The sequence below is a fragment of the Peromyscus eremicus genome, chromosome 3 (genome assembly GCF_949786415.1).
Source record: "Peromyscus eremicus chromosome 3, PerEre_H2_v1, whole genome shotgun sequence".
NCBI lineage: Eukaryota > Metazoa > Chordata > Mammalia > Rodentia > Cricetidae > Peromyscus > Peromyscus eremicus.
In genome coordinates this window covers 48,725,853-48,739,674 of record NC_081418.1, presented here as the reverse complement: position 1 = coordinate 48,739,674, position 13,822 = coordinate 48,725,853, and the positions used below count along the sequence as shown (strand labels likewise).

General features: G+C 40.8%; 1 protein-coding gene across 3 annotated transcripts in view; it reads right to left on the bottom strand.

The window, feature by feature from the left end:
• Positions 1-12,484, bottom strand: part of Akr1d1 (aldo-keto reductase family 1 member D1) — a 61,445-nt gene extending 48,961 nt beyond the window's left edge. The window contains exons 1-2 of one of the 3 annotated variants that reach the window (XM_059257575.1): positions 12,324-12,484; positions 1,605-1,656 (exon numbers count right to left, since the gene is read on the bottom strand). The gene's annotated coding sequence lies outside the window, so the exon portion shown is untranslated. The remainder of the gene's footprint in view (positions 1-1,604; positions 1,657-12,323) is intronic. The other 2 variants (XM_059257576.1, XM_059257574.1) reach the window with 2 other exon arrangements.
• Positions 12,485-13,822: the final 1,338 nt, after the last annotated feature.

Here is a 13,822-nt window from a genome sequence, read left to right as displayed (position 1 = left end):
AGAGTGATTGAGGAAGTCTATCAACCTCTGGCGAACACATGTGTGCACCTGTGCAAATGCAAACACACACACACACACACACACACACACACACACACACACACACTCGAAAAAATACTTCTTTTAATAATATTCCTGGTGTTCTTTATATCAGTAGCTCTGTCAAAAGATTGGAGATGGAAAATCTCCAGATTAAAACAAACTAAACTCCAACCATCTAAGAGCTAGTTTGGGGGCTGGTGAGATGGCTCAGCAGGTAAAGGCATGTGCTGCCAAGCCTGAAGACCTAAGTTTGATCCTCAGGGCCCACAGAGTGAAAAAGAAAACTGACTTCCACCTGTCAGCCTCTCACTTCTACATGTATGCTGTGGAATGTACACATGTGAATGCACACACACACCACACATACACACACACACACCAAAAATATAACTAAAAATAAATAAATAAAAACTAGTTTTGTTAGCTTTAAAGTCTGCGTAAAAATAAAAACCAAAAACAAATAAACGAACAGAAACAGAATTACTGCACAATCTGGGAGTTTTGAAAAAATTGTCACAGTCAGTAGGAGCCAATGTGGCTTCATTAAATATAAACCGTGCTCTCCGGAAAACAAGTGAGTTGTTACATATTAGCACAGACAGAATGAGTGACTGTGTTTCACTGTAGAGAAGAATTTGAATTTTGGGGAGAAATGTAAAACATTTATTTTCCTGAAAAACATAATATACACAATTTTTTGAAGCTTTTTGTATGCAGGGTTACCATATCATCTTTTTTGTGCTAACTGATTATAATTTGGGTGGATATTTTTCACTATGAACAATTGTGCCCTATCACCTATGAGCATCTACTACTACTACTACTACTACTACTACTACTACTACTATTATCATTATTATTTTGAGATAAGGCCTCTAGTCCAGTTGATTTCAAGCTCCCTATATAGCTAAGGATGACCTTGAACTTCTGACCATCCTAACTCTACCTGCAGAATGCTGGGATGACAGGTGTGCCCACCACACCCACCATCTGAGTGCCAGGGATGCCCAGTGTATGCAGACCCAGGACTTTGCATATACCAGGCAAGGTATACTTTTATGAACTGAGCTACCTTCTCAGCCCCAAGTCTTCTTCTCTAGTGGTGCCGTAGGAGCAGATCTATGCCTCTCTGAAGACAAATTCTAGCAGTCATGAGATGCTCAAAAATATGCTCTCAATATGCCACATCAGGCCACGAGTTTACCATGATCTAGTGAGAGAAACCATGCCTCAAGGTGAGAATACTTAGGCAAGTCCCTAGACGTCCTGCCACTACTTATTTGTCTGTTGGTCCTTCTGTTGCACGTTGAACCTCTTTTACTATAAGCAATGGCTCTACACCAAAGCCTAAGAAACAATAGTAAAAAATTGTTTGTCAATGTTATAGTGACTTATCACGTTATGTTCTATAATAGAATTTATTATCTATTTCACTTGCTAGGGACTCCTGCTGTTTTCTGGAGGGGAGTGTTGCATTCTCTTTAGAAAATTTCTCTTGCACTTATTCTATTCATGTGGTCATTGTAGAGGCTGCTAATCATACTATCTCCCCCACTTCTCACAGTGTCAGTTGATCCAGAGGATAGGCATGTTATGTAGGATGTCAGAGTCTTCCTGAAAATAAAAAAAAAAAAACAAAAAAAAAAAAAACAAAAAAAAAACCTCAAGCTGATTTGTACACAAGGACCCAAACATTGCTGTCTACAGTGGCTCTTGCCAAAAGTAAAATGATGATCTGACAGACTGTTAATGAAAATCAGAGATTGAGAATACCCTAGCTGTGGCTGACACATTTCAAGGTGCTACCCTCCCCACCATTATAGAAACTGCATGGATATTTTAAAGAGGATGTAGGAGAAAAGGGATGCAAAATACAGAAATGTTGCCAGGGATGCTTTGTCCCAAAGCAAACAGGATGTGCATACTCTCACGACTCCCTTTTAATATAGTACTAGAAGCCCTCACTGGAGCTAAAATTAGACAAGAAAAGTAAACATTAAGGCTCTGAATTAGAAAGGAGAAGTGAAATTGTCCCTTCATAGACAAAGCGATCTTGTGAAAGACTCTAAAGACTACAGAGAACTAATATTGCTGGGTACAAAGCAACATGCAGACAGTAGTTGTGTTTTCTGTATACTAACAATAAACATTTCTTAATTAAGAAAATAATTGGCCGGGCGGTGGTGGCGCACGCCTTTAATCCCAGCACTCGGGAGGCAGAGCCAGGCGGATCTCTGTGAGTTCGAGGCCAGCCTGGGCTACCGAGTGAGCTCCAGGAAAGGCGCAAAGCTACACAGAGAAACCCTGTCTCAAAAAACCAAAAAAAAAAAAAAAAAAAAAAAAAGAAAATAATTGGTTATAATGGAAAATATTAAAATAAATTAAACCAATAAGGTACACCGAGACTTATGAAACATATATGAAAATAATTGTAAAAAGCACAGAAAATGGAAATATGTCTTGTACTCATGTATTTGGAGAGTTGATATTATTCAAAGCCCTATTATCCACAGTGATGCATAGATTGAGTGCAAACATTATCAAAACTATAACAGCTCTTTTTATAGAAATAAGAAAAAGAAATCCTTAAAGTTAAATGGAATCTCAAAAGACCCCAAAGAGCTGAAGAAGCCTTGAGCAACAAGCACAAAGATAGAGGAATCATGTTACCTGATTTCAAAATAGACCACAAAGCCATAGGGGCAAATTAGCACGCCGCTGACATAAGAACAGACATATAAACCAATGAAGCAGAAGATTTCGACCAGGAAGAAAAGATTTGTGCATTCACCACTGACTGACTGACCTTCTAGTGCCAAGACTATCCAGTGGAGAGAGCATGGTCTCTTCAAGACATGATTGATACTGGGAAAACTAGATGTTGGCATGTAAGAGAAAGAAATTCAACCATTATACAATATACAAATATCAATTCAAAAAGGAATAAGGGTAGATGTAAGACTTGAAGTTGTTAAACCACTACAAAAATATAGGGGGAATTTTCTTGATATTGGTCTGCGCAATGATTTTTTAAAATATTTTATCCAAAACAGGCAACAACAATAATAATAGACACATGAGATTGCATTAGGTTATAAAACTTTTCTACCACAGGGAAATAAGCAACAGCATGAACAGATAACTCACAACATGAGTGAGAATGCATGTAAACAATATACTCTATAAGAGGTTAATATTAAATATGGAGAAGACCCATATCTCACCAATAAGAAAATACATAATCAAATTTATGTTTATATGTGTGGATTAGTGTTACTGTCATCCTTGGCCAGAGAAGCTTCTCTCTACAGTGATCAGCAGTTAATGTGGAGATTCATAATTAATCAAAGTGCTGAGAATAAGTGAGCATTGAGTGCTTAGCCTCAATGGGACATCTAGAGCAACTCCTGTCCATAAAGGCTCAGGGAAAAGAGCTGGAGGATAGGGAGGATGTGAAATGCAGTCTTTGGAACATGACACAGCCATTGCACCCATGAAATGATTGCATCTATGGTTAACTGTACAAGATCAACCACACTTCAACAGGCAATAGTAATCAGACTCAGTGGGTTTCAACAACAGGAGAAGACATGAAGAGGGGTAGGGGAACATGTTGAGGGTGCCTATTCGGAGTGAGAGGAAAGGAGCTGGGGGTGTATATGATCAAGACACATTTTTCACATGTATAAAACCGTCAGAATCAATAAAAGACACTCTTTTTAAAAATAAGAAATAAAAAAATGGGCAATGGGCCAGGCATGGTGCTGCACACCTTCAATCCCAGCACCAAGGAGGCAAAGGCATGCAGATCTTTGTGAGCTGGAGACCAGCCTGGTCTGCACAGTGAGTTCCAGGACAGCCAGGGATATTACACAGAGGACCCTGCCTTGAACCACCCCACCAAAGGAAATAGTCAAAGAATCTGGATATACATATATAATGACCAAAAGGAATACTCACAATGCCTGACATCATTAATCATCAAGGAGATGGAAATCTAGACCCAAATTAGATATCAACTCGAACCAATTAGAATGACTATCAGACCAGTGTTAAAATATTTGCCTAGAAAGAATGAGGTTCTCAAGCCCAGCACTTGGGAGGCAGAGGCAGGCGGATCTCTGTGAGTTCGAGGCCAGCCTGGTCTACAGAGCTAGATCCAGGACAGGCACCAAAACAACACAGAGAAACCCTGTCTCGAAAAAACAAAACAAAACAAAAAAGAAAGAAAGAAAGAAAGAAAGAAAGAAAAGAAAAGAAAAAAGAATGAGGTTCTCATATTGATCCCGGCATTACAAAAACCAACATACATGCAAACAACAAAAGATCACATGTGCTGGAGATGGTGTAAGTGTCCTTGTACTTTGTTGCTGGGAAGGAAAGTTAATACGGCAGTTGTGGAAAATCGTAGGAACATTGCTAAAAATAAGGAAACTTCTCTTTGCAACAGACTGAAACCGTTACAAAAACCACAACCAATCACAACGCAGAGTTGTGGAGCCTGGTCCTCGTGACACATCTACCAAACCACTCCCACATCTAAGGCTCAGAAAACATTGTGGAAGAGGGAGTAGAAAGACTGTAAAAGGCAGAGGGTCAGAATCTGCTGTGAGATTGTGTCTCTTAGTAATGTTAGAAGCTCCACCCCTAAAGTCTCACTAAGATGACTGTCTAAACATGAGCTGAACAAAGACAACAACATACACACTAAAATGAATGGGGGAAAGACGATGAGTCACAATCCTACAGGCATCTGAGGAATGCTCAGAGAAGGAGAAATAGTCTTCCCCAGGGAAGAACACACCAAATGGTTATCTGGTACCAAATGATCAGCCCTGAAAACATACATACTAGTCACATTATACAGACTGAGCAGGTTATACTTAGGAATATACATGCATATAACAATAATTAATGAATAAAGAGGCCAGAAATTGAAAGACAGCAAGGAAGGGTATGTGAGAGGGTTTGGAGGGAGGAGAGGGAAGGGGAAAGTGGTATAATAATATATCTCAAAAAATAAAATAAATAGCCAAGCGGTGGTGGCGCACGCCTTTAATCCCAGCACTCGGAAGGCAGAGACAGGCGGATCTCTGTGAGTTCGAGGCCAGCCTGGGCTACCAAGTGAGTTCCAGGAAAGGCGCAAAGCTACACAGAGAAACTCTGTCTCGAAAAACCAAAAAAAAAAAAAAAAAAACAAAAAACAAAAAACAAAAAAAAACCAAATAAATAAATAAAATAAATAATAAAAAAAGTATTACAGTAAAACTACCTGTTTCTGAGTCTCACTTCAGGGCATCTACACAAAGGAAGCGAATCCCGCATCTCAAAGAAACCATTACACCGAGCAATGGTGGCACAGGCCTTTACAGCACTTGGGAGGCAGAGGCAGGTGGAGCTCTATAAGTTCAAGGCCAGCCCTGGGCTACTACAGAGTGAGTTTCAGGACAGGCTCAAAAGCTACACAGAGAGACTCTGTCTCAAAAACAAAACAAAACAAAACAAAAAAACAAAAACAAAAACAAAAAAACAAAAAAAGAAAAGAATAAAGAAAGAAAAAAAGAAATTATTGCACTTCCATATTCACTGCAACATTTTCCACAGCAGCTAAGATACAGAACCAGTCTAAATGCCTGCCCACTAAATGTTAGAGATAGCATAGCATAGACTTAGAATATTCTTTAGCCCTTAAAAGGGAGGCAATCTTGTCATTGTGATGACACAGATAAACATGGAAGACATATTAAGTAAAATGATCCAGGCACAAAAGGGAAATCCTGAATGATCTCAGTTGTAGACTACCAAGGGTTGAACAGACAATAGAATGAGGCTGCCAGGGATGAGGGATGGGGAAGATGCAGTGACGTCAGTCAGACATACCAATGTCTTACTTATGCAGGATGAATAGCTTCTAGGGACCGAACATGAAGAGTCATGATTATTAGTAATAACAGAAAAGCAGGAGGCCTTGAGTGCTCTGACCACACAAAAGGAATATATAATTATGCAAGGTGGTGGATATGTTAATTAAATTGATTGTGGTAGTCAATGCACACACACCAAAAGATTGTGGATACATCTTAAATATATGCAGTTGTGGTTACCAATCAAATCACATCTCTGTAAAGCTGAGTGTCTCAGTAAGTCATATCTCAGTAAAACAAAACTGAAAAGAAAGCAGGGACTTCTAAAGTACAGGACAGGAAGACAGGCAGTTTGGATGAGCCAAGATGTATTTCTGCTTTGGATGTGACATTACCCACTAAAACAATTCTTCTGGGCGTAGTAAGAGCGGAAAGGAACTCCATGTGACAGAAACAATGTTTATGCAACAGACACAGCAACCCAGACTGACAATTTCAGCAAACCGTTCTGAAGATTCTCTAAGATTTGGAAATGAAATAGCACATGATGGGACTCAGGGCCTGTGTCTCCGAAGCTCATCCAGGGTTATTTAATTCTTTAGTACTTCTCACTATTTGGTGAAAAATACTCACTGAGTTTACATACGAACTTGTAGGTTTTGTCTGGCAGAAAATGTCATCTCCCAATTGTAATTGTACTGTCAGTGGGGCATTAGCTACTCTTAAAATCTGTCATTTTTTTGTGTCCAAGATTTTTAGAAAACCTTCTTTAATATCTTTATAGATTTTACAAGCCTCTCTAAAATACCCTCAAAACTGCTACATTAACGCTTCTCTCTCTATTCCCTTTATTTATTCATTTACTTGTTATTGAACCCAGTGCTCTAACGCTACAGTAAAGACAGAGGTTAGGGTCGAAAGGAATATTAGGGTTAAGAGAGGAGGCGAGGACCATCGAGTATGAAAACTGAAAGAGCTTGCAACTGGGTGTGGGATGGCCATACTAGCTGCCTAGGTAAGAGGAAGGACAGAGCCTGGAGCCAGTGTTGGTGGGACTCCTGACTCCCCTGAACCCCAACCCTGAAGAACGGAAGCAAAGCACTGTCCTCTTGACATAGTCTTTTAGTACATCGAACCGTAAGAGACTACATTGTAAATGATGGCACTTCTAAAACGCCTCCACCTCACTCAGTGAACAGGCTACCCCAGACTGCCCTATAGACATGAATAACAGAGGGTCACAGAGAACAAGAGCAGCTTTATCTTGATGGGGTGATGGTAGTTAGCTCCATGATAAAACTGCACTGGGCACAGTTTGATTAGCATCCAACAAGTCACCTCCAAGGTCCGCAGCAGCAACATCAGCCGGGGCTAATGGCTAGCAGGTGGTCAAGGCCAGCAGCTAGCAAAGCGATTCGGAGACGAGCAGGGGTCTCAAAGCCTGACCTCTCCTCTGACTTTTATGCGCTCTTTCTGCTGGAAACAGAGGCCAACATGCTTGTGTCTTTCTACAAGGTCAGAATTTACTGAAAACCAACAAATTCACAAGGTTTAGTGGGTTTAATGGTAGCAATTTGTCTTAAAATACACCTACCTTGGTGACTCGGCCGAGGCAAAGCAAGTTCTTTCACTCCAATGTTATTTACTAATATCAACACTCACGGCACACAGTGCATGGTACGTCTTATCTACATATAGGTTAGAGAATGAATCCTTGTGGAAGTAGCTATAGCAGAGTTCAAGAGGCTTCAGAACGGGCTTGAGAAAAGGCCTGAGTAGATAAGATAACTAACCAGACCAGTGCTTCGGGGGAACTGCTAGTGTCAATCTTGAGAACAAGGCTGCAGAACTCAAGGTGAAAAGGCCAGGCTGGGTCCAGAGCAGGAAACAGTTCAGGTCCAGGTCCAGGTCCAGATGAGCGAACAGGTGGATGACAGACAGCTGAGTAGGCTGTCTGTCAAATGTGGGGAACCAAGCTAGACTGGGGAGCCCTTATTCCTTGACACACCTACCAGGTATGAGATGATAAGTTGGTGTGAGGTCATTCCATCCCAGTGTCTATCTCTTTATGGGGCCCAGACAAAGGAGGTGTTTCTTCCACCTGGGGTGTCTGATAAGTTCTTAGGGTCTGGTTTCTCTGATATGATTTTAGTGCACCCATGTGTGCGTGTATTGTCTCTCCAATAAACTTATAGGGTAGTTCCCTTCATCTCCCTAGGAATAAGTCATTTATCAGCCCATGCTGTATGGGTGGGGCCTGATAGATGGCGCAGTTGCTGGGTCCACCCAGAGGCTGTTGTCCTCCTTCTCCCTCAGAATGGACTCAAAAGCTGCTGGTAAAATGGAGTCTCCTAGGGCAAGGCGCAGCCTGAAACACCAGTTTTAGACAATACAGTTACTTAGAGCGGGTCACAGCACAAGCTCAACATAACTAAAAAAGCTGTGTGTGAATGGATCTTATCATATCTCTGGCTGGGCCAGGGGACCTGCCAGGAGCTGGTGGGCCCTACATTGGCTCGGCTTGTGATTTTCTCAGAAAACTAATCAATATCTATAAAAATCACCTCAGCACTGTCTAGTTTCAACAATAAATCCTAGAAAAGCCCCTAGATAAACAGTTTAGCATGTTTTGTCCTCTCTTGGAGCCTCCAGGGGCATTGCCTGCCTTCTGGACGAGCCTCTGCTTTCTTTCTGCAATCCTTCAGTCATTCTTTAAATGTTCCCTCTACAGCACAAGCTCCTTTTAAACTTCACTCTTATTGCCATCCATAGTTCATCCTTCGATTTTGTGAGGCAAGGAAGGAACCAGAGCAGGACGTTACTGACTCCGTGAAAGTTTCATGTGACCATGACATCCATTACCCTAAATTCTGAGCTGTGTACACCTGCAATGAGAACCGTCACTCTCAAGTACATCTGCTCTCTCCTGTTTCACTACCACTGAGCTGTAGCCTCAGCCATTAGCTCCTCCCCCTTATCAGTAGGTTAAACAAGCCCCTGGCTTTTGTGATATTGTATGAATCATGTTTTCATTGCATTAGAAACATTGACTTTGACAGGCTATTTGTGAAGTGAGACCCTGCTCTTCAATAAGGCGCCAGGGTAAATAAGACGTTAGAGAAAAGGTAATGTGTTTCAAGGGATGAGGCCCAGGAGACTCTGTGTAACAGAAGTCCGTGAACCATGGAAGCATTCCCATGTGATTTCAAATTTGTTGAGGGATGACGAGATAAAGGAAGATAGTGGTGGAAGTAGAGTTTCTGGGTCTCTCTAGATGTTCTCATGCGGGGGAGTTGGGAAGGGAGACTAGGAGACAGAGGAACAAGATGAGCCATATTGAGTATAATTGGAAATGAAAGATCCTCCACGAAACCCAGAGCTGGAGTAGGATAAGTCATCCCAAGAAACAGGATCTGGGGGACATCACTCAGATTTAGTGCTTGTGAAGGAGTAACAGGTGGAAGTGATGGAGAGATCCTTAGGTCCAGCCAACCTCAAGAACACAGAAATCTGAGGGGGTCCAGCCTCGGCTTGGGTTTAGGTCCTGGGACAGGGAAGGGGTGTCGGCACAAGGAAAAATTCTGACCACCAAGTGGATTGCACTCAAGTGGCCACAAGTAGCTCGAACCACCTTTATTTATATTTTCACAATTTTTTTTCCTATGAGGCTTACATGAACAACTTTATTATTGACTCCTATTTTTTACTTTTAAGAAGTACATTGTAATCACTAAAAAGCCCCCATTGGTCTCCTTTATGCTTCTCAAAATATACTTCTCCACCCCCCACATAACCTTATTCTAGACAGAGTTCAGCATTTTTGCAGGCTCGACTAAATATGGAGCCAGACACGTCCTGCTCTCACAGCACTTATGTCAGCTGGCAGCTACTTGTGGTTACAAAGTTCAAAAGTAATAGACATGGGTACAGTGCTTTAAGGACAATATTCAAACCCAAACAATTCTTTCATGTCTACAAGATATGCTTTTATACAGTTCCCTTTTCCACAAGACGGTCTCATGTCGCAATCTCTCTGTGAAAGGCAAACTTTGATAAGGCACTCTTTTCCCATCTCACAATACCATACTTCTTCCACCAATATAAGCTTCTGTGTATGGTAAAGATGGATCTTTCCATACCACATTTTACATTGTATTTTTTCCCATTGGTTCATACTATATCCTATCATTGATCCTAGATGCTTGGTGTCCAGGGAACTTACTCTCAACAGTTGGCACTATGTGTATTCCTGAGACTTTTCCCCTATTCTGTGTATGCATGCCTTACTCTCCTTTCCAGAACTGTGGGATATGATTAATGTTCCAAGTGTTGTTTTCTCTTATGTACCTAACTGTCCCTATTGAGTCAGAAAAGTTCTGAGGACTAGAAGTTGCAGTTAGTAATTCCAGATAAGAGATTTGAGAAGCACTAGCCCCCCGTTGAATCTTAGGAAAAATATTCGAGAAAGAACAGAATTTTCAGGGAAAATTACAGCTACTGCATGTGTGACTGACAAAGTAAGACTAAAAACCACCAAAGAAACAACAAAGTAATGAGAAAGAAAAGAGCAAATTCCTGTGCTGTCCCGTGGACTACTGGTCCTTGCCAAGTGAGACTCTGTTTCCATGAATGCCTTGCCCCGAGGAAACCCATTGGACAGGTAGTCATATGCTGATCTGAGACTAGGCTGCAGGGCTTCCAACATCTCCCACTTTTTTATTTTTTAAAATAATGAAGTGGACAGAGGTCACAGGTCACAGCACACAAGGCAGAACACATACTTTTGATGATGACTGGAAAAAGAATAACAAGGATCAAAAATAATCCTACTGTAATGTCCAGATTAATAATAAAAGACCTAAAATCTTTAGCAGAAACATAAGACTGGCAGCAATCCATTCTGGAGAAGACATTTGTAAGTGACCATGTGAGATAATAGAAATCTGATTATATAAATCATGAATATTAATATCTAAATAAGAGTTACTTCAAATTCCCTTAATATGTGCCCAAATCTGCTTCCAAGTAAAATCAATGTCATTATATGGTGACACAAATCCATTTATGTGTTGCATGACAAGAGGCCATGAGTCTGACGTTTATAATTTGATTTGAGTACCCATGTATAATATAGCCTCTTCTAAAACATTAACCCATCCACTAACCCTTTATCTGTACTTGTGTAACAAGTGCCAGAGAAATATTTTTGGGTAAATTATTAACATAATCACCTGTATGTACGTGCTGTACCAGAGCAGTGGTAGATGCTATCACAGAATCTACAATAGATATCAGGGTAGCAATACCCAAAATCAAAGCTGCAACAAATCGCTTTAGACAAGAAAGAGCTTGGGAAACAGTCTCCAAGGCATAAATATCAGGATCATCAAACCAAGGCAAAGGGAAGTTTACAGGCAGCAAAACTAAAGGAAGCTGTCTAACAATCAGAAAATTACCTGGAGTAAAAGTATGATCAATATGTTAGTTATAACACAATTAATACAGGAAAATTCGTAAGTAGAGTTTGATTCTACAATATATAAAGACCCCAAATCTCCACCTGTCAGAACAGCAAAAGGAGCAGGAACACAGGCCTGAAGGCCACTTATGATTGTGGAGGCCTTTTAATATAATTGATGGCTGCAAATAACTTGTGTAAGTGTCTTTGAAGAACAGGATGAGGTGTAGGTTTGGTCAAAAACATAGTGACAACCAACCCATCCAGGTGAAAACCATGAGTAACAGGTGGTCCTGATACTAAAATCGTTTGTTCCACTGAGGAAATCTTTGTTTATTGGCAGTCAGATACCGTATATAATCATGAGCAGGACTAGAACAGACCATTCATAAATTTTATCTTGCATGTTCTTAGGGGAATAAACAACACCTTTTTCAGAAAAAACAAAAACAAAAACAAAACAAAACAAAAATCACAAGGAAACCAACTTGGTCCGTAACAGGACCAACAGACTCCCAGGAATGGTCATGTTTGACTTGGGGCAAGCAATTAGGAACCCCTTGGGTTGGTCTCTCTTTAGTAGTAACTATTTGAGTGGGGAGGGTTTCATCAGCTCCTTAGACAAAAGAGAAATACCAAAGATCCCTTCATCACCCTTATTTCCTCTAGAGGAGTCAGCCACCAATGTCCTATATGAGAGGGAAACACATCAGGCTCAGGAGTGATATCAGCTGAGAAGCAGATTGGCAAGATCTTCATGTCCTGTATGGTTTAGGAGACCAGAAATCTTATGATGAACATAAGCAACTCTATCTCCCCCCATCAGTTTAGAATCATTAACCACCATTCTCACTTCCTCAAAACCCCAAGCTGCAGGGTGAAACAGAGGTGGCTCTGTGGTGTGAGTCCAGAGTTGTTCCTGAGCAGCAGGAACATATTGATAATAGAGATAGCAGTACCTGTATGGAGAGCAGAGAAGTCAGCCAAAGATTGAGAGGGAGGAGTGGCTTCCTTCACCGTCCTAATCAACCACTGGATCCTCAGCCATATATCCCGGGTTTGGAATTTAACATCCAGCCCTTTTGTTGAATTAGTGACAAGAGATGATGTAATCGTCTATGACCACTTCCTGCTGATATTGGTGCATCGCTAGGGACCCAAAGCTGGAATGTTGACCAAGTCTGGGAAGAGCAAGCTGTTCTATTCACTGTCCAGGTTCTGCAAGACCATCTGGGGCTAGGGACTTTAGCCTTTAATTGATTGGAAATCTACTGGAACAGATGCATATTAAGGGCAGGAAATAAAGTTAAGGACCTTTAGGGGGGAATTTTCTTTCTTAGGTATATATTTGAAACTTCCAGGTCCACAGTCCTGAGAGTTGGGGGGAGGGATGTCCCAAAATCAGGGAAAGGGGAAGAGGTCCCATCCCCCCAGGAATAGGCAGGTCCGGAAACAGGTTTGTTGATTGACATTACTTATCTTGAGTCTGTTTTGACCTGAGAGGTGGATCCAAGTCGATCTCCTGAACCTTTTATTTATTTATTTATCTATTTTAGAGGCAAAAATTTCAGTTATGTTAACAAGTTAGTATTGTAGTCTGCACTGAAATTCACACTGTAGAAAAGGCAGTGGACTCACGCCTTTGAGTCATAGTAAAAGTTGTGAACCTAAAAATAATTTTGGTTAAAAGCATTAACATTTTCTTTCTAGAAGACTGGGTGTATATAAATTAGACAAATGTTTTAGTACAATGAAAAGCATTTTTAACTCTATATTTAGAAAACAACCAAAGGGAAATTTAAAATCTTGAGCCTGTGATAATGATAATAGTCAGTGTTTACCAGAGCTAGGTTAATAGCTTATCAGAACACCATTGTTTAATGTTAGAACTCTGAACCTTTGAAGTTCTAATATAACTATGGTGATATTTTGTTTGTGCTGAAATGTGATTTCATTTGTATGTTAATACATAAAGTTGCCTGGGGATCAGAGCTAAAAGCGAGCATTTAGCAGAAGTTCTGCGGTGGCAGAACACGCCCTTAATCTGATCACATGGCAGGCAGAGTCTTTGTGTGGTCAAGGACACAGCCAAGCACGGTGACGGTGACACGAACTTTTAATCCCATAGAGACCTGGAGGTCTGTATAGACAGGCAGTGACAAGGAAGTCATGTGGTTGGGTTTAGAACCAATGAGAAGGCAAAACAGAAAGCAATAAAAAGACAAGTCACACAGGAAGAAGCTCTCTCTCTCTCTCTCTCTCTCTCTCTCTCTCTCTCTCTCTCTCTCTCTCTCTCTCTCTCAGGGGAAGCGATGGCGGTGAGGTGATCAGATAAAGCAGTCATGGCTCTTGCTCTGATCTCTTGGCTTTAACTCTGTATTTGGCTCTGTGTTTGTTATTTAATAAGACCGTTTAGAATTTCGTCTACATATAACACTAGCATAGTGGGGAAAAGAAA